This window comes from Cupressus sempervirens, chromosome 9 (genome assembly GCF_028749045.1).
Source record: "Cupressus sempervirens isolate cs-2001-9-10 chromosome 9, ASM2874904v1, whole genome shotgun sequence".
Classification (NCBI taxonomy): Eukaryota; Viridiplantae; Streptophyta; class Pinopsida; order Cupressales; family Cupressaceae; genus Cupressus; species Cupressus sempervirens.
In genome coordinates this window covers 78,548,752-78,571,718 of record NC_143126.1, presented here as the reverse complement: position 1 = coordinate 78,571,718, position 22,967 = coordinate 78,548,752, and positions in this window count along the sequence as shown.

Genomic DNA, 22,967 nt, shown 5'->3' with positions numbered 1-22,967 from the left:
TAACTTCTCCCTTATTATTTCCTTGGTAAGAATATCTACTAGATTATCATCTATACATGTCATCTCCAACTTTAACTGTCCACTATCCAAAATTGACCAAATGAAATGGTATTGCAACTATATGTTTTTTTTCTTTAAATTTAGAGAAAAATTCTTGGAAAGATGAATAACACTCTGACTATCTACAAAAAAAAAATTATCCCTATGTAGGTATCCCAATTCTTCCATGAAGAACTAAATCTATATCATCTCCTTGGCTTCCTTTGTAGCAACAACATACTCTACCTCTATAGTGGATAAAGCATTAACCTTCTACAACTGATAAATCCAACTCACTATTGTCCCACCAATAGTAAATATATAACTTGTAGTACTCTATCTGATATCAATATCCCTTGCTAAAAGAGTCAACATAGTAGGTATAAATCAGTAGTAGAGCCCCCAACATATAGACATGTACTGGATGTTCCTCTCAAATATTTGAGAATATGTTTAGCTGCATTCCAATGCTCAATCCATAGATGACTCGTATACCTACTAACAACTCCCACTACAGGTGCAATATTTGGCCTAGTACATACCATGGCATACATAAAGCTTGCTATAGCTGAAACATAAGGTGCCTTGGACATTTTAGCCTCCTCTTCTAGTGTCTTTGGACACATCTCCTTATTCAATTTCAAATAACTAAGTAAAGGTGTGCTAATATCTTTAACATTCTCCATAGATAAAGGTTGCAACACCTTCTTAATATAATCAACTTGAGATAATGTCAATTTTCTATTCTTTCCATCTCTGTAAATTTTCATATCAAGGATTTTCTTTGCTGCCCCCAAATCCTTCTGAGTAAATGAATGTGTTAACTATTCTTTTAACCCCTTAATGTGATCCATGTTAGATCCAACTATAAGCATATCATTAACATATAAATATTAAATAATGTAGCTATAATCATCTAACCTTTTAAAATAAACATAATGGTTGGAATGACATTGAGTATAACCATTCTTATTCATAAAACTATCAAATTTAAGATACCATTGCCGAGGTGCTTACTTGAAGCCATATAAAGTTTTCTTCAATCTGCACACTAAGTTTTCCTTACCTTTAGCCTCAAATCCCTATGGTTGTACCATATATATCTCTTCATCCAAATCATTGCAAAGAATTTTTTTAACATCAAGCTACTCCAAATGCAAAATTTTAGTAGCAACAATACTTAAAATAGTACGAATAGAAGTCATTTTAACAACATGAGAAAAAATAACATCAAAATCAATGTTCCTATTCTATGCAAATCCTTTTACCACTAACCTAGCTTTACATATTTTCTTACCTCCATCCTCTTCTTTCAACCTGCAAACCATTTATTAGGTAAAACCCATTTACTTGCAAGCACTTTGCATAAGTCTTTTGTTTGATTTTTCGGTAAGGAGTCCATTTCTTCTTTCATTGCAAACTCTTGTTGAATCTTTGTATCCACTTGCACAACTTCATCATAACAATCAAGTTCACCAAAATCTGTTAATAAAATAGAATATAAAGAGGGAGAAAATATTTCTAGAGGTCTACTTAGCCTTGTTGACTATCTAACATTCAATGGGGTGGGTGATATTTTTTGTTGTGAAGAATGAGGAACTATTGCAACATCATATTTTGGGGTATCATCTAATACTACATAATCATTTTGTTTCTTCTGATGTTGTTGCAACAAATCTTTCTACAACACTTTCTCATTAAATATGACATCCCTACTTCTTATAGATTTTCAATTTTCAAAATCCCAAAGCCTATAACCAAATTCATGAATGCCATATCCAACAAATATACATTTATTTGACTTATCTTCCATCTTGTTTCTCTTTTTAAAGTCAATATGTGAAAATGCTTCATAATCAAAGGTTTTGAGAAATGAATAACTCACCTTCTTACCAGTTCATGTTTCTTCTGAAATACCACAACCCAAAGCAATAGAGAGACCTCTATTGATCAAATATATAATGGTACTAAAAACCTCAACCCACATGTTGAAAGGAAGCCCAACATGAAACTTCATGCTTAGTGCACTCTCCATTCTTGTTCATGCATTCACCCACTCTATTTTCCTATGGAGTCCTTGGAACAATTTTATGTCTATAAATACCATTAGTGGAGCAATAATCTTCAAATTCATTGCTACAATTCTCACCACCATTATTAGATTTGATAAATTTTAGCTTCTTATGTATCTCATTTGCAACCAAGCATTTCCATTTCTTAAAAGTTACAAATACATCAGATTTATTTCTAAGAATAAACCCATACTTTTCTAGTTGCATCATCAATAAATGTAACATAATAATTAGAGCCATAAAGGGAAGATACCTAAGATGGTCCTCATACATGTGTATGTACAAGCTTTATTTTCTCATTTTTATTTTTCTTCCCACTCTTCACAAAACTCATTCTCTTTTGTTTTTCATACACACAACTTTCATAGAAATCCATATTGACACATTTCAGACTTGGTAAAACTTTCTTTGAATGAAGTAATTTCATACCTTCTCACTTATTTTCCCAAGCCTATTGTGCCATATCATTGTATCATAATCTACATTAATGGTTTGTTCTCCCCACTGAACTGTAGCAACTGTTCCTAAACATTTATTTTTCTTTGAAACAATTAGAGTAGAAGGAACAATATGACCTATACAAAGATATAAGGTGCTTACTTTCACACCTATTTCTACTACAAGGGAAACTTTTTAAACCTTCCAATTTTAATAATTAAGAGTAGGTTAGAGGATTTATGTCATCGAATCACATTTTGAAATGAAATAGCCAATCAAATACATTTTTGGTACATGACAAATTAAACACATTCGCCGCCTATGATTTCCTAGGTAGATATTTTTGGACAACCTCATCCTCATCACCTAGTTGCACCACTAAAATTAAATTCCTACACAACCTTGGATCATGTATTACCTCATTTAGTATCTAATGATCCCCATTCTATAACTTAATCTTAACTTTTCCCTTTCCAACAATCTGACCATGTTCATTATCCCCCAAATAAAAAAATCCAAAATCCCCTTGGACATAATCAATAAAATAACGTCTATGGGGTGTAGCATGAAATGGAACCCTAGAATCTAAAACCCCATAATCATCAATACTTCCTAAAGAAAGCAGAAAATCATCCTCTTTGGATTTGTTACTTACCATATTTTCCTCCCTGTTCCCTTATGGTTTATCTCCTTCATTGTTCTTACAAGTGCAATAATCTTTCTTCATATGCCCTAGTTTCCCATGGTATCAAAAATCTCTTGTTCCTTTGGATTTAGACCTCTTCCCCTTTGATTTTCCTCTTGATTTCCCATGATTTATAGAATTACTTCATCTCTCAGTCATTTTGCCTATGCTTTGTGCGTTCAAAGCACTTCTAGATGTAGATCCATCTGAGGTTTTCTTGTGAGTTTCCTCACTTAGAATACCACTTATCACATCATCAAATTTAAGGGTATTAGATCCAAAAAAAAATTACTCACAACCATTACCAAGCCATTCCAACTTTCAAGAAAAGAACACAAAATTAAGAGAGCCCTAATTTCTTCATTGAAATTAACATTCATAAAAGATGATTGACTAGTAACCATATTAAACTCAATTAAATGAGCTGCAATAGATCCACCTTCCATCAAATGATCTACAATATATCCACTTTCTGTCATCTTCATATTAAATAAATGCTTCACAAGAAATACCTTATTTGAAGTGGAGGGCTTTTCATACAATTTTGCTAGGATTTGCATCAAATCTTCCATCATCTTCACTTTTATAATATTAAATGTCACTAACTATGCCAAGCATAATTTAATACTTTGAAGTTCCTTTTTATCCAAAATTTCTCATTCCTCATCTATCACAGTTCCTTATTTCTTGGCTTTTCCTTCCAATGATTGCCATAAATACTTTTGATAAAGATAGTCCTCCATTTACATATTCCATAACTAAGAGTTCTACCCATTAAAATTCTCAACCTTCAATTTATCCTCATCTTCCATCACTCCTACTCAATTGTGAGACCATCCTGTAGAGTATAGCTAAAAAAATAGGATGATAGTTTGGCTCTGAAACCACTTGTTAGGATCAACTATAGACATACATAAAAATTACTTGAAAATATAACCAATATTAGAAAATAATAAATGATACAGAAGAAAATGCAAGACACAAAAATCTAACATGGTTCACCGGCCAATATCTAGGCTACGTCCACCAACAAGTCTAATATTATCATTATCTAGTGATTACAATCCTCAATCCCTTACAACTCAATACCACCATAAGAAGCTACCATATCATCATGCATTATGAAATTGTTAACCCTAAGCCATTTTATACAAGCTTTTTTTGCTTACAAAATTAGGGTTAAAATAAGTCATCTAATAGAAAAAATAATAGTTGACACCTTTTACAATAGTAGAGTGCTCTAGGACCTGACAAGGGGTACTGCCTCCAAACCCCTATCGAAATAATCTAGGGGAAAACCAAACCAAATCTTCCTCTGAGTCTCATTAGGCTCCACATCACAATAGGTAGGAAATGAAGTGGCTTCTCTTGTATAAATCGGCCCAAAAGTGAACGTAACGTGAAGAGGTTCTAACAAGTGATAATAAAAATTAATTAATGGGAATAAAACTTAATGATAAGTTAAGAGAACACTTTTATTATATGTGGCTTCCTAAGGGAGTTAATTTACCATACTATACAGGGGCAAGGGTGTGTGGCCTCCTATTGGACTTGATGTTACTATATTAGGTACGTGGCCTCTCGAGGGAGTCGATTTACCATACTAGTTTATCTTGGGTTTTATAATGAAAAGTGAATTACACTCCACTTGAGTCCCTACATAGTTATCCTATAGTGGGTCTGATTAGTGACTTGATGTACTACATTATTTTCCTAATCATATAGATGTTGGTATCATACTTGATTGGCATGTGTGTTATCCATGAGTGAGTGTCTAATATGATTATGGTTGGGTCATTATCTCCATGAGCATGGTAATGTGTGGGCCTACGGGTACCACATGGTTGGGAGGTGTATCTTCCTATACCACTATTGGGCACCAGTATATAGAGATGGTCTACTTCTAATTTAAGACTAATGCTAGATATTCACTTGGTACTTTAGTGCATCTAGTGTATGTTCTCTTTTGATTTATGCTTTACTTTGGATGCATTTGATATCATGTTTAGATAATGTTTACTATGTTACTTGATGCATTCCTTTATCATGATTTTGTATCACATTACTTAGTTGAGAATTCTTACCACTACTTTGGATTAGTGATACTATTGGTAGATTAACATGTTAGATGTTCTTATTTCATGTGATGTTAATGTATGGTTTATTGGTAAGAAAGATCTCATGGGAAAACTCCAATGATCTTGTTGAAAAATTGAGATTCATGCTTGGGGGTATGGTTAGGGCCCTTGAGATCTCATGATGCCATTATGGTAGGGAGGAAATGAGAATAGTTGTTTTAGTTTGATTGCTTCTTTTTCTTATACTTTCATTTTTTTCTTGCCAAAAGTGGATGAGCCACTATATATATATATAATTTAAAACTAGTTCAAGAGCTCAATTGGGAAAGAGCCAGAAAAGAAAATCCAGCATCATCGTAGTATGTACAAATTACATGCATCTATATTGACAATCATAGTTTATCGATGGAAAAAACATAATTTTGCCAAAACAACAAGATCAAATAACTTAGTCAGTATACCCATGAGAACTTGGTAAGAACTATGGTCAAATAGCTCATCATGAGTCTCTTCCTTGTTAACTTAGCGAACACTTGGCTGGAAGTTAGTCAATACCCCACCTAGGGGAACTCAATAATCAGTAAACTAAATAACTCGATAAGCCTTGAGCTACTCGATCAATACTAAACCTGAGCTTTCTTAGTAAGTATTAAGCCAAGGTTGACTCATTTACTAATGAGCCTAAACTTAATGAACTTGGTCAATACTAAACTAGGTAAATACTAAGCCAAGTGTAACTTGGTCAATACTGAACTCGGTAAACATTAAGCCAAGAGTAACTCGACCAATACTGAACCCAAACTTATTCTTATTGTGCAACCATCATAAAATGATAAAGGGATCAAGCTATTATTAAATTTTTTGCTCTTGTTGAATTAAGGTAAATAAAGTGGGAAAGTTGGCATAAATGAACTTTGTAATACTTGCCTCATTAGTCTTCAAGTCACAACCAATATTGGATAAATTATCTACAATCTAGTTTCCCTCGCTAAGGGTATGAGAGAAAGACACCACTTTAAATTTATCAATTATTTCCCAAGCTTTTTCCAAAATATAACCAAACTTCCAATTCTTTGATTTTTTTCTTTACATATGAATTGATAACCACTAAAGAATCCCCCTCAATGTGAATATTAACTATGTTTAGCTGAAGTGCCAGTTCTAAACCAAGTAGGAGTGCCATGGCTTCAACTTTGTTGTTTGTACCAACTGGCAATTTTTGAGCCAACATACCTAACACCTGCCCATTATGATCTCTTATATACACTCTAGATCTTGATTCACTAGGATTCATCTCTTATACTTTCATTTTTACTGTGATTTTTTTAATGCTTTTTTAATTTATTAATGTTGTTGATCAAATGTATGTATGTATTGAGATGAGTATTTTATCTTATTTAAGCTCTTTGATCTACCTTTATGCTTTTGAGTGATCATTCCTCAATTTACATGGATTTGGTACTCCTTGATGTGGAGGTTTCATGTTTTTATGCATTCCTTCTTGTATATTTTCTTTTCTATCAAATATTTGTCACTTGGGAAGGCATTCTCTCTCATGACTAAGAAAAGTCTCACGTGTGCTTGGTTGGGTTGTCTCTCCTAATTCATAGAGAATACTTGCCTGCTAGCCAATCTTGACTCGCACAAGCATTCAAATTATTTTGTCATATAGAAAACACTAAGTATTTCTACACACTTTGAGAAGACGTAACATGTACTATTGGACACCCTTTTGGGTCTTGCATCTTCCTAGATCAAAAGAGATCAATTACAGGATGTATATAATATACCATTTAAGTATAAGTTGTTCTTATACTTAAGATACATTTTATATATGCAACGATTCATTTGAGATAGGTTTCAACCCTCCAAGAGTTAAGATAAAGTTTCTAGGTTTCTTCAACTGATAGGATTTCAGACTTAGTTTAATTTTAGGGCTTCAACATTTCATACCTAGCCAAATTTTAGGGTTCATTATTTGTCTTTCAACATGGTGTCCAGTAGATGAGTAGATGTAACCTTGAGCCCTTATCTTGTCCATGACCATTTGAGGGCCTCTTCAAGATACTATTCTTGATTATGTTATGGTTAGTTGGAAATGGACTAGTAGGTTTAACCATGTTAGGAACTTTTACTTTGGCCTTAAATAGAACATGTTCTTTTGGGATTGTTACTTTAGTATTTCCCTCTTGAGATGCATAGATTTTTTTTATTAGATAAATAGGTTTTACAGGGATCCTAAAACCCGAGAGTTAATACAAATTAGGCTGAAAATAAGCGTTAGAAGCCCAGCCACAAAAGAAACAAGTCTAAAGGCTGAAATAGCACAAGGCCTAGCCAAATAAACAAAGGCCAAAGAAAATGCCAAGCCAAAAAGATAAAACAAAATAGTCAAAAGCCAGAACAAAAAGCCAACCAAAAAGGAAAATAATAGGAACTGCTCCTCGATCTTTCTTTCGAGCTCTTGCATGACCTGTGCAGCCTCCTACGCCATCTTGTTCTCCTCGGTCTCCTGCTGGTGAGTCCTGAGATCTTCCTAGTCTAGAGTAGAAAAGGTGATACCAGTGGTATTATCTTCATCGGATCTGGCTTTACCCCTATCTATTTCTTCCACATCCCCCTGCATGCATCTATCTTTAAGCCACTCAGTTAAAGATAAAATGTTGTTATTGATTGAGTTGAGCAGTGAGATCATTTGGCTCGATAGATTGTGATTATAATTTTGTAGATTATGGATCCTCCTTTTCGCTAGGCTATGCCTATCATCATAATCTGTCCCTTTCTCTAGGCCCTTAAGATTCCTGGCTCCTTCCATTTGAACCACCTTCTCCTTAACCTCCTCTAGCTCGTGAAAAAGCCACTTGATTGAACTGAAATTATTAACCATGCTATTGTGGACATTGTTCAAGAGCTTCATCCTAGATTCCCTAGCATTATCAGAGATAGCCACTATTGTAGGGTTAATAAGCTCTTCAAGATGTGGTTCCTCCTAATTGGCCACTAGGATATGGGGGTTCATCACTTCCCTGAAAATACCCATTTTTTAGGTCCTCACATTAAAATTTCTCCATGCTTTCCTCCTATCTTTGCTAGCACCTCCCCACACTCAGCACCAAAACTATCCTGAGTCTGTTCCTCCAGATGGGCCTGGGGATGGATAGGGGAGAGAGGGATTGGGGAAGAGTCCAGGTCCTAGTACAACCTCTCATCTTCCTTGCCCACCCTCTTACATTTCTTCCCACCCTGGGATTCCATTTTTTCCTCCTACCTTTCCTTTTCCTCATCTTCAAATTCCATCGCCTCCTCTTCATCACAGGTGTCCTATTCCTCCTTCTCAATCTTCTTCTGGCTATGATCTCTAGGGCTAATTCTTCTAGGGATGATGGGTGAGGGAGACTTCTGAATATTTGGCAAAGCTTTTTTACCCATGAAGGTAAGCCCTCCTTCCTTAGAACTAATGCTCTGAATATCATCTGAGTTAGAGGAATAGCTAGAGCTATCAATTTCCTCATTCCTAGCCTACAACGAGATGTTACTCATTGTTTGAGCCTTGAAGTTCTCATAGATGAGCAGTAATAGCCCCTCATGTAGAGCAGGGTTAGCAGAGGGTTTCTTTTTGAAGCTTGACACCGCCTTGCTCATAGAATTCAACAAATAGAAAGGGAAAGAAACTTTGCTATCATGACAAAAATGATTCAGAAGAACAAAATGGTGGGTGTGAATAGGATCAAACCTAGGGTCAAGAGTAATGTAGTCAATGATAATGCATAGAACATACCTCCAAATCTTCATTATAGACTCTGGATCATAAAATGTATCACTTTTTTTCAAGGCATTTAGCTCCTTAGGATTGTCAGCAAAGTCCTTCACAGCACTGGCTGAAAGCTTTTTATCCCTAAAGAACTTAAAGCCCACCATTGGAATCTTAGTCACAGCTGATATCACCTCCTCCATTATGAAAAAGCTATCTCATTGACCTTGACTCTACCATGCTTTCATGAATTGACCATGCTGTCAGTCACATTTTGGTTGTAGCCATGCAGCTTTGTGATATACCTTGAAATCCTAGCCTGAACCAGCTTCTCCCAAACTTTCTCCCCACTTCTCCATTTCTCCATTTTTCCCACTGGCTCTTTTCTACACCTTTCTCCCACCATTTTAGTACTTTGCTCTCCCACAATTCTCATAAGCATAGCTCTATGAAACCTCACCACCTAATAGGGTTCTTTGTGTTTTTGAGGGTGGTTGAAGAAATAGTTCTTGTCTTTTCTCAGATTACGAATACAACAAAAGACCCATGAAGCATGCCAAATAAAATGTAGTAATTCCCACTTCTTGCATTTACCAATGCAACCTTTATGAGTAGTACCCTTTCCCCATAAGCCTTTCCTATTCATAATAGCACTTTGATCTCCTTCGTACTCCCTTGGATCTTATCTAGCTTGATCAGACTCTTAACATTCATCGAAAAACTCTTTCTCAGTTGCCAGGTCATTTTTTGATCGGATTGGACACCATTATTTGCAAACCAATCTGCCACTGGGTTTGCTTCCCGAAAAACATGAGTGACATGGACTCTTTCAAATTTAGCAAGAGTCTCATGTGTCTCATTAATAAGATTTGCAATTGACCAAGAATAATGAGATTTTCCATTTAAACTTTTAATAATATTATTCAAGTCCCTTTCAAGCCATAAATTGGTAACTCCAACTTCAAAAGCCAGTTTCACCACATGACAGGCTGCACTTACTTCCGTGAAGTGATTAGTTTGGAATCCAAGTAGGAGAGAGAAGGCCGCAAATCCATCCCCAAATTCATTCCTAATAATGCCTCCACATCTTGAGGAGCCAAGATTTCCCTTCGAGGCCCCGTCAAAATTGGCTTTATGCCATCCTTCTGGGGGGAGAAGCCACTTGGCTTCCTATCTTTTTAACAGTCTTTCTTTTTCCTTCTCCATTTTCCTACCACCCATTTTGATATCTCCCCCCTTCCTTACTAGGTAGTTTTCCTTTATATTTTTGTTAATATTTTTCTCGAGGAAAATGGTAGGTTCCTCTCTATCTCTGAAGATTCTATTGTTTCTCTCCTTCCATATGCTCCAATAGAAGTGGGGTAAGATCCAGGTACCTAAATCCTGCAAAAAAGGGGAATAGAACAAGGATTTCCATTGGTAGAAAAAATCTAGGAGATTATCTGGCATGCACCAGCTAATCCCTGAGTCTTGGATCAGGAAGTCCTAGACCTCCCTAGAGAAGGTATAGTGAATGAACAAGTGATTGCCATTTTCCAGCTGGTTCTTACATAAACTACATCTGCTTGGCAGAATCTAACCTCTTTTTATTAGGTTGTCCTGAGTGAGAATTTTGTTCTATATGGCCAACCAATAAAATATATTGATTTTTGGAGTGAGGCCTGGGATCCAAGCTTTCGACCAAGGAGGTCTCTCTTTAGAGCTCCAAAGAGCCATATACCTAGAAACAACAGAGTAATTACCACTGGAGTTGTCCCCCTAGATCATTTCATCCCTCTCATAACTGAGAACCATTGAATTTAACATTAACATGATTGGACTTAGATCTTCAGAGATTATAAATAGATCTATCCAACCTTGGTTGTTCCTATAATTACAGACTTTCAGCCCAAAAAGTTGGATACAGTGGTTTGCCCAAACATCATAGACTAAATTGTTCATTAGGGGGCCTTGAAAAAGCCAATTATCAGACCAGAACTGGATATCCTCCCCATTTCCCAATTTCCAAGAAACTTTGGTCTTTGCCAGTCCCTAGCTTTAAGTAAACCATTCCAGTTAGCAAAACCTTTAGGAATGTCCTCACTAAAGAGGGAGAATTGGATAGAAGGCCTCTTAATGTAGTTGTTGACCAATATGTCTCTCCATTCCCCAGTACTATTGAAGATATGCAATAATTGCTTTGCCAAAAGAGCCTTATTAAGGTGAGAAAGCTTCCTTATGCCAAGACAACCATAGTGCTTAGGAAGGAAGACTTTGTCCCAGGCAACTAGTGAGTATCTTTTTTTCCCTTCAACACCTGACCATAAGAAATCCCTCTAAATTTTTTCCATCCTCTCTGCAAATTTAACTGGGATCACAAAGAGGCTTAAGGCATACATTGGAAAATTCTGAAGGGTGGATTTAACCAGCTGACATTTGCCAGCTTGACTAAGGATAGCTCCTTTCTAGCCTACAAGCTTTTTACTAAACTTGTCCATAATGCCATTCTAGAAGGAGTTAGGAGGATTCAGACCCAAAGGAAGCCCAAGATAGGTAGAGGGAAAATTTCCCACATTACAACCCAGAATCCTAGAGATTTTCCTCTGTCTATCCTCTAGAGTGTTAGTAAAATATAAGGAGCTCTTATCCCAATTAATTAGTTTGCCTAACACTCTAGAGTAGATATCCAGGACATCCTTCATGGCTTTTTCCTCCTACACAGAAGCGTCTCCCCCCATGATAGTATCATCAACGAAGTGCTGATGCAAAAAGGGATCACTTTTGGAGGAAGGTTTTAACCCTTTGATTCTGTCTTCTTTTTTTCTCTCAATAAGCCTTCCCATACATTCAGCTAGGATAATGAAGAGAAAAGGTGAGAGAGGATCCCCCTATCCCAGCCCTCTTAAGGGTTTGAAAAAATCTAAAGGGGCTTCATTAACCAACACATCAAGAGGGGAAGTAATGACAAGGTGAGAAATTAGTTTGCAAACTTTGACATCAAAACTAAAAGCCTTGAGCACCATATCAAGAAAAGTCCAGTCAACTTGATCATAGGCTTTAGAAAGGTCCAATTTAAGTAGCATCCCTTCTCATTTGCCAGCTTCCAAAGAGTGGATCACTTCATGCACCATCATGACCAAGTCTAAAATCTGTTTGCCTGGGAATAAACCCATTTGTTGTCGTGAAATAATCAAAGGGAGGAGCTTGAGCAACCTAGAGGTAAGAACTTTTGAGATAATCTTATAAAAGGAATTGCACAAGCTAATAGGTCTAAACTTATCAAAAGAGTTAGCCCCAGGCACCTTAGGGATGAGGACCAAAAAAGTGGAGTTAATCTCTTTAAGAATGCTCCTGGCTCCAAAGAATTCTTGAACCACCTTCACCACATCTTCCATCACCACCTACCAATACATATGAAAAAAGAAGGTAGGGAACCCATCAGGGCTAGGAGATTTATCCATAGGCAAGGAAAAGAGAGCTTCACAAACTTCAATAGCAGAAGGAATGGCACGAAGCATAAAGTTATGATGAGGTTGGATAGTTTGAGGAATAGAAACAACCAAGTTTTCCTGGTCCACCTTAGACAAAAGAGGATCCCAAGACAAGAGAGATGAGAACAAGGAGATGACTTCAGCTAATATTTCCTTTTCCTTAGTCATCAAATCCTACCCTTTCATGATACCATCAATTCTATTATTAGCTCTATGCTTGAGGGTGGTTAGATGAAATAACTTTGAATTTTGATCACCATCTTTGAGCAAGTTAACCCTAGATCTTTGCCTCTAGAACTTCTCCTCTTTTTTGATGATGTTATTTAGGTCTGTAAGAATAGACAACTCAGCCTCCTTACTAAGCTCATCATACCCATCCTGCTGAACAGAGGCTTGAATAGAAATAAATTTGTTAGAGAATACATCTTTCTCATGGAAGATATGGCCAAAATTAGTCTTATTCCAAACCTTAACCATTCTCTTAACATTGCTCAATTTCCTGGCAACTCTGGACATAGTAGTGCCTTCCACATCTAAACTCCACCAAAATGTGACTTTTTCCAAAAGATTAGGATGAGAGGTCCACATTTTTCCAATTCTAAAGGGGGGGTTCCTTCTAGGCTCTATAGGAGAAACCGAGAGGGATATAGGAGAATGATCAAAACCCACTCTAGGTAGAAGAGCTAACCTACAAGAGAAAGACTTCAGCCAATCAGGGGAGATTAGAGCTCTATCCAATCTGACTTGGATGCAATCCTTCCCCAAGCATTTGTTAGACCAAGTAAAGGCACCTCCCATAAGATCCAGGTCCATAAAAGCCATACCATTGATGAAGTTAGAGAGGTCTTGTTTACTTTCCCAGTCCAGGATTAGACCACCCATCTTCTCCCCATCCATAAGAGGAGTGTTGAAATCTCCCATAATGATGCCTTTCTTTAGATTACTACTATGCACCAAGTTACCTACTTTAGTCTAGTGATTCTTTCTATCTCTTTTATTGTTTGGAGCATATAAATTCAACAAAAACCAATTTTCATTGGATTGAATATGATGAACATGACAGAGAAGTATATTACCCTCATTAAACACTACTTCAAATCTAAAATGCTTGGTATTAAATAGGGTCAACAAGACACCAGAGGCACCCTCTACATTCAAAGCCTCCCCACTCATCATGCTACTAAACTTAATTTTCCTTAGAGATTCACTTTTCATCTTAGTTTCTTGGATCATCAAGATATTAGGTCTTTGATCTCTGATGAAATTCCTAATAATTTCTTGTTTGTGGTCTCTATTTAAGCCCCTTATATTCCATGATATGATCTTCATTTTTCAATCTTGGAATACTCTTGAATAGTTCTCTGGTGCCCACTCACCACACATCTTTCGGTCACCTCCTCTCTGGACTGCTTCTCTAATCTTCTACCTTTTTTAGCCTCTGATCCCACATCCGGTTTGCAGTAGCTTCTTGTCTCCATTGGAGAGGGCAAAGAGGGTTCTCTAATATATTTCTTCCTAGGCTTAGCAGAAAGAAAAGCTTCTCTTTCCAAGATAGTATCCAAAGACCTAGATACAATTTGATCATTCTTTGGAGTTCTAGGAGGATCCTCCCTATCATCGAGCACCCTCACCAACACTTCATTCTCATTCTCCACAAAGTTTTTTGATTCTACTCTAGAGGAAACAAAATTATCCTCTAGGCCTTGATAAATAATTATATCCTTATTGGCTCTATCCATTTCTTCATCTTTGGCAGCCAAAATACTTCTCCTTTCCAACTCAAGGACTCCTTCCAAATCTGCTTCCTTCATAATATGTTGGGCAGTTCCCTTGCAATATTTAACCATAGGTTTTACCTATTGCAAATATGCTGCCCCTTCCACAATCTAAGAGTCTTCTGGCTCATGAAAGGCAACTTGGTTTCCTTCTAGGGCTTTTGCCTCTGGCTTTTCCTTCAGATATGCAAATACTTCGACATTTGAAGATTTTTGGGCAAGCTCTTCAGAATGGGGACAATCCTTCTTATCTTTGGTCCAAGCTATTACAACAGAAGGTGCTGGCATGTGAGTAACATCCTTCTTTACTTCTCTAGCCTTCTGACCATCCATAATAGGGTCAGCCTTGTGGCCTATGCTAGTAGTCTTCCTCTTTCAAATTTTCATGTCCCTATTGAGAGAAGGGAGAGGCTTCTTCTTCTTGTCCATCTTCACTTTTGGGCATTGGAAAACCTTATTTCCAGTCTTAAAAAAATGATAGCAACCAAAAGGTACACTTATAGTCCAACTGCTGAATGTGAGTACCAAGCTTAGACTCAAAGCACACCAGTTCTGGCATATCATCCCCCTCCCTTACTCCTATACATATCCTCACATAGGTAAGTCTACTCTTAGATGCTGTAATAGGATCAATAGATAATAATTCTCCAAAGGAACTGGCCATGCCCATAAAAACATCCTCATTCTAGAATTCCAAGGGTAGCTCAGGGAGTCTAACCCATACTGCAGCTTGCTTCAAAAAGGATATATTTAGGTCCAGTTTAGAAGATCACTTTTGCAACACCAGATTTGCCTGTCCTATACTCCAGGGCCCTTTACACAGAATATTGGCCATGTCCTCATTATAGGTAAAGTCAAAAGAGAGAAACCCCTTAGCCATCACAATAATGCTGACCTAACCTTTTAAATGCCATTTCTTCAAGGTGAAGGAATGAACCACATCTATGTTTGGTCTATGATCGAGAAACTTTCCAACTAGCGTGGAAGCTATTGAAGCTATGCTATGATCAATTAATTTGTTTGGAATAGCAATCATGCACGATCCCTTATCTAGGCTTGAAACAATCTTAACTAGTGGGAAAGATGACTTACCAAATGGTTTGACACCAAAGAGTGAGGCCCATTTCATTAGAAGATTCCCTAGCCTGACCACATTTGGTTGCATTTTTGGCTTGATTTGGACTTCACCATTAGCACGTGGGTCCACATCCCCATTTTTTGCTTCTCCACACTCTACCTGAAGGCCCTCCTTCATACCTAGTTCCTTAGATCCTCCTCCCTAAGGATTTCCACCCAAAACTAGGTTTGAATTTTGAATAGATGCCTCTTGACTGCTTCCCCGACCTCTCCCTCTCCCTCTCTCCATTTTTGGTATCAAGAGATGCATAGATGTTATAGATGTTATTCGGATCTCCCTTGAGTATTCTCAGGATTTTTGTGATATTTGATTCTAAATTATGATTTAGTGCTTGGGGATATTTGGAAGTGTTTGTAAGACATATGCTAGTCTAGATGGACATGTGAGTTTAGCCATGTTCCCTATTATATTATCTACAATAGATGTTTCATTCTTGCATTTGGTTACTTTATGTTTGTGTTAAGTAACTTACCTTAAAAATAATTTATTCAATGCATGGTGTATCCTTGTGTTCCAAGGATCTCTAGGCAAGGCATTACACCCTACCCTATTGAGCGCTTCAACTTTCACCTAAAAAATACCTAAATGTATTATTTCCTCACACACACACACACACACATTTTGTATCAAACCAAGGAGATCCAACACATCATTAATCTTTATTATTCTATAGTTAAGAAACCTAATTTTAACTTTTTCATGACCAACAATATTTAAATGAGAATGATCACCCAAGTACACCTTACATCCATCAAATTCTTTATATTTAGAAAATTAATCTTTATTTGAGATCATATAAAAAGATGTACCTATTGTTGGAAATATAATTGAAAAGCTCATTTTTGTTGAAGATCAAAGAAGGAAGATTGTTGTAAAAGAATATTTTTAGTCATTTGTCATTGATGTCAAACTTTCTATTTGCAGGGATGATACTTGCTTATAAGATCCAAGTACTATCACTTAGTTGATTGATGAAGAGGATTTGTCAACAAGATGTAACTAGAGCACCTAAAGGAAAAGGTTGAGTTATGATGTTGTAATGAAGTGCAAGGATCAGTTAAGACAATGGTTAAGTAATGTATTGATGACATACTCAAGGATATAGAGGTTGATCACACTTAGAAACATTGGAGGAAGAAGTTGTAACAAGGTTGACTGCAAAGCTTGAACTAAGATCATTAGTGGGTGTCAAGCAAGTTAGTTGAAGTTGAGAAAATTCTCAGTAGAAGTTGAGTAACAAAAAAGTTTCAGTTGGTGTTGAGTGATCTTCAAGTGCCGAGCATCAGGAAAAACATAGTTGATGCCAAGTAACATAGTATGTGTCGAGCACCAGTATTTCAATAGTGCCAAGCTACTGCATTATTTCAAATGATGAAGATTCACCAAATCTAAGCCACCATAGTGGTTACATTGAATTTTGTGAATGAGTTGGAAGATAAGGATGATGAGTTGGTGGCACAGAATCAAATGTAAACCATTTTTGGGAAAATTCTAAGGGATTATTCAAGAAGTTTCTAGAGGAAACAAAATATGGGTTAGATGCAATGAATCCTACCTAATCCATGTGAATTTTAATTGAAAAATGGAAGAATAGAGTAGGAAAAGGTACTCCAAGACTTCTATTTAAGAAGTCATAGACGAAGAAGCAAAGAGCTACTACTACTGTTGCTACCGAAGAGTCAAATCTACAAAGTGGTTAGAAGGGTTTCAAGGAGGAGACATCTAGGAGAACGAAGAGCATAGAGGTTCTACTTCTACGAGTGGTCATGAAGAGATGATTGCATTGGTACATTGAGTGTGGAGACTCAAGGAGAAAAAGCTTAAAAGAAGGGCAAGCTATCAAGATTTGCAAAGATTGAAGGCTAAGAAAGGGTATGAGCTGAGAAGTTATTTAAGATCTACAAGATAAGTTGTATGTTGTAGTTAGGTCAATATTTTCTAATACTTTTTAGCAATTGTATTAGATTTGAAAATCCTATGGAATTAGGTTGGCCTAATAACCATTTGTAAATCTTTTAATAGGGTGACATTCCAAGTGAATGTTCTAAAGTCCTTTAACCAGGCCCACTTCTAACAAGGTGGTTAAATCCTCTAACAAGGTCACATTTAACAATATGTTGTAAGCCTTTAACAGTGCATCACTTCAGAAGAGTGAGAATTGAGCAGCATGTTACTGGTGGTTTTTTCCAATTTGGGTTTTCACGTAAATCACTGTGTCATGTGTTGATTTCTTATGTGTTATGCTTGCATATTGATTTATAGTAACTTGCTAATTAGTTAAGTAAAAGCTTGGATGAATGAATGGTTGAATGGATCCACTATACCTTATGAAACATTTGAATAGGACATTTGGACCTTGAATAACTGATTCACCCCCTTGCTTAGTTATTCTAAAGCATTTCTAACAATTGGTATCAGATCCATCTACTAATTTAGTTTCAAGGTAATAGAAGTAGAAAGATCAAGATGTCCAAGAGAGAAGTTCCCAAGCTCAATAAAGACAACTTTGTTGCATGGCAGAGTTTGATGAAATTGCACCTTGGATCAATAGGTGACTATGCACAAACCTCAATTGGAATAGAACATGTAACTCCAGTTAGACCTCTTACTACAGATGATTTGAACAAAAAGAAGGAGCATAACCAAGAAATGTTGGAGATTGCCTCTACACTTAACTATGTAGAATATGATGACATCAAAGACTGTGACACTGCATTCAAGATGTGGAAAACCTTGTCAGAAATCTATGGAGGAGATCAGAATGTCTAGAGAGAAAAGAGAGAAAGCCTAAGAGGAAAGTTTGAAGAGATGAAGATGGAAGAAGGTGAAAATGTTGCTTAGTACACTATAAGAATGAAAGAAGTGGTGAGTGCAATAAGAAGTCTAGGTGGACAATTGGAAGAAGAAACAACTATCAACAAATACTTAAGAACTCTGCTTCCTATCTATGCTATAAGAGTTTCAGCCATCCAAGAGTTGAGGTGTGTACAAGGGAACACAATAACCTTTGAAGGAATAGTTGGATAACTTATTGCATTTGAGCTATCCAATTTTGATAACTACAGACCTGAGAACCTTGAATCTACTTTCAAGGCCAAGATGACAATAAAAGATACTGAGAAGGACACATCAAGAAAGAAAAGAAGAAAAGGAAAACATGCATCCAGTGATAGCAACACAGATGAGGAAGATGTGTAACAGTTAGAAGCACTACTAGCTAGGAGATTCCATAGAGGCAAAGGCAAATTCAAAGGTAAGCTCCCTATCATATGTTTCAATTGCAATGAAGTAGGTCATATAGCTGAAAGATGTCCACAAAATAAGAACTATAAGGAAGGAAACAAGTATAGGAACAAAAGAGAAGATGATAGTAAAGAGAAAGGCAAGAAATGCTACATTGTTGAAGAAGACTCTGATGAAAATGATGAAGAAGTAGTCTATGTAGCCATGAAGGATGAATCAGACAAAGATGAAGATGAAGCAACAACATTGGATACTTATATGAACAAGAATGAGAAGTGGATCATAGACAATGGATGCTCACATCACATGATAGGAGACAAAAGTAAATTCATTACCTTTACTCAGTATGATGGAAATAGTGTTAGATTTGGTAATGATGCACCATGTCAAATCAAAGGAAAAGGCTCTATCAAACTTACAGAGAAAATTTCATGTGATAATGCATACTATGCTAAAGGATTGAACTACAACTTGTTGAGCGTATCATAGTTAGGTAATGTAGGTTGCAAAGTTGAATTTGGAAACAAAATTACCAAGATCTATGATATTGATGGAAATATGATAGGAAAGGGTGAAAAAACTAGGAGTAATCTATTTTACCTAGATATGGAAGATGAAACATGTCATGTTGTTAGACTTGATGATGTGTGGTTATGGAATAAAATGTTGTGTCATGTTAACTTTGATAATCTAATTAGCATTAGCAAGAAAAAGAAAGTCAGAGGATTGCCCAAGTTGAAGAAACCTAAAAATACAATGTGCAAACAATATCAACTAGGGAAGGTGACTAAGTCTAGTTTCAAAAGAAAAAAATACACTTCCAATGAAGTACTAGAATTAGTCCATATAGACTTATGTGGCCCAATAGAAGTGCAAAGCTAACTAGGAGATAGACACATAATGCTACTTGTAGATGATTATTCCAGGATGATGACTACTATGTTCTTAAAGAAAAAATCTAATGCATTCCAAATGTTTAAGTGGTATTTGGCTAGAGTTGAGAAGGAAATAGGAAAGAACCTAAAATGCCTAAGGTCAGACAAAGGAGGTGAGTTCACATCAAAAGAGTTTGAAACATTCTGCAATGACAAAGGTATCAAAAAGAAAATATTAGAACCAAGAACTCCACCATAGAATGGTATTTCTAAAAGGAGGAATAGGTCAGTAATTGACTGTGCTAGAACCTTGATGATAGAGAAAAATGTTGCACTAAAATATTGGAGAGAAGCTATAAGTACTGTAGTTTACACATTGAATAGAGTTCAAGTCAAGAAAGGTACAAATGCAACACCTTTTGCATTATGGTATGGTCATTCACCTAATGTTAAACATTTCAAAGTATTTGGTTGTAAATGCTATATTTTGAAAGATGCTAGAAATGGAAAGTTTGATGCAAAAAGTGATGAAGGCATATTTCTTGGATACTCCACTAGAAGTAAGGCATATAAGTGTTTGAATGTTAACACTAACAAAGTTGTGGAGAGTGCAAATGTAAATTTTAATGAGCATGCAGAAGTTTAGGTTGATGAGTCAAAGAAAAAAAAGGATTTTAGATCCTTTGTATACTTCTATGAAGGAATGACGGTTGAAGAAAATGCTATAAATCAAGTTGGAAATCATCAACAAACTTCAATAGCTGCCAAGTCTTAGCTTGTGAATTCTGAGTTGCATAATGTAGAAAATGCACATTTTAATTCTAAAAATAGTATGTAAGAAAGGAATGATGAAATGCCAGATGAAGAAGAACGAAATGACTTTGAAGCTGAAGGATGAAACATGGAAAGGACTAAACCTAGATTAGCCAAGTATGTGAGAAAACATCCCCCTGTAGATCAAATCATTGGTGACAAGAATGCCAAACCAATGACAAGGAATAGGCTCAGAAGTGAATCATGTCTGCTAAGCAAGGTTGAACCCAAAATAGTGAAAGATGCATCACAAGATAATGACTAGTATAAAGCCATGGAAGAAGAGATAGATCAGACCGAGAAAAACAAAACATGGTCTCTAGTTCCTAGACCAGTTGATAAGAATGTGATTGGTATAAAATGGGTGTTTAAAAAAAAACGTGATGAGAATGGTGAGATAACAAGAAACAAAGCCAGACTAGTTTGCAAATGCTATGTACAAGAAGAAGGATTGGATTATGGAGAGAAATTTTCCCCTGTTGCAAGAATGGAAGGAGTAAGAACATTACTTGTATATGCTACATATAAAGGTTTCAAAGTCTACCAGATGGATGTGAAGTCTTCTTTTCTGAATGGTATACTGGAAGAGGAAGTTTACATAGAACAACCAAAGGAATTTGTTGATGAGAAGAACAAGGACATGGTCTGCAAGTTACACAAAGTACTTTATGGATTGAAGCAAGCACCTAGAGCATGGTATGAGAGGTTGCACAAATATCTTGTGAAGATAGAATTTGAAAGAATAGATGACAACAAAAACTTGTACATCAAAGCTGAAGAAGGTAAAGACATTTTGATATCAGAAATATTTTTTGATGATATAATATTTGGAGGAAAAGATGTTTTATGCAAATATTTTGCTGATCAAATGAAGCATGAATTTGAGATGTCAATGTTTGGAGAAATAAAATTCTTTGTTGGATTACAAGTACATAAGTTGAAGTATGCAATATTTGTAACTCAATCCAAATACATCAAGGAAGTACTCAAAATGTTTGGGTTAGAAGACTCAAAACTAGTCAGCACACCAATGGCAATAGGCCATAAACTATCCAAGAATGATGAGTCTACCGAAGTAAATTAGACATTGTATAGGTTAATGATTGGAAAACTACAATATGTTGTACATAGTAGACCAAACATTGCATTAGCTATTGGAATAGTGGCCAGATTTTTTGCAAATCCAAGAGAAAATCACTTAATGGTAGTGAAGAGAATATTGAGATACCTAAAAGGAACTAATGACTTTGGTTTATACTACAAGAGGATTGAGAAGTTTGAACTAAAAGCTTACACTAATGCAGATTGGGGAGGTAATATTGATGATAGAAAAAGCACCAGTGGAGGAGCACTTTTCTTAGGAAAGAGGTTGATTACTTGGACTAGCAAAAAGAAAAGCTGCACCTCACAGTCCACTGCTGAAGCTGAATATGTGGCAACTGCTATAAACTAGACCAATATTGTATGGATCAAACATTTTTTGCAATGTATGAAGGAAGAGATAATTGACCTGTGATACTTTATTGTGATAATACAAGTGCTATTAACATATCAAGGAATCTAGTAATGCATGCTAAAACTAAGCATACTGCAATCAAGTATCACTATGTAAGAGAGCTAGTGGAAGACAAACAAGTGAAGATGGAATATGTTAGCTCAAAGAAACAATATTCTAATATCTTCACAAAAGCACTCCCCAAAGATGCTTTTGAGTATCTTAGAGGTAAGTTAGGGGTGATACCCCTAGCTAAGGCTACTTGAAGCAAAAACAAGTATACCTTGCATCAAATAAGCTGAATGTTGAAGATTTTATACATTGATGCAGAGGATGTTTACTTTGGGATCCATGTCTAAAGTAGTAGAAGTGCTAAAAAATCAAATCAGTCACAAGCAAGGCGATAGAGGGAGACATTGAATAAACCTGTAGAAGCTACACTTGCATATTAAAGATGCTAATATGTCTTTGGCATTATTGTCAAAGAGGGAGAAGCAAAAAATTGATCAACAACTGTTGAAGATGTTTTAAAACTAATCAAAGAAGATAGAGGGAGAAGTTGACAAGAATAATTAGAGGTTTAGCAGAACAACAGAAGATAAGCAATATAGAGGGAGACAGACAAAGAACAAGGATACAACAACAAAGAGGAAGAAGCTAAAATGAAGCAATTAGAATAGTAGAAGAAGATGTGATGTTACAATTTAATTTTTGGCATTTGACTTACTATTCTAACCTAGTAAGCTTGTGGTTGAATAGTTTAGTCTGATGGTTGATCAATTTGGTTTGCCATCAATGTCAAAGAGGGAGATTGTTGGAAATCTAATTGAAAAGCTCATTGTTGTTGAAGATCAAAGAAGGAAGATTGTTATAAAATAATGTTTTCAATCATTGTTTTTTCATTGATGTCAAACCTGTTATTTGTAGGGATGATCTTTGCTTATGAGATCCAAGTACTATTACTTAGTTGATTGATGAAGAGAATTTGATCAAGAAGATGTAACAAGAGCACATAAAGTAAAAGGTTGAGTTAGGATGTTGTAATGAAGTGCAAGGATTAGTTAAGACAATGGTTAAGTAATGTATTGATGACAT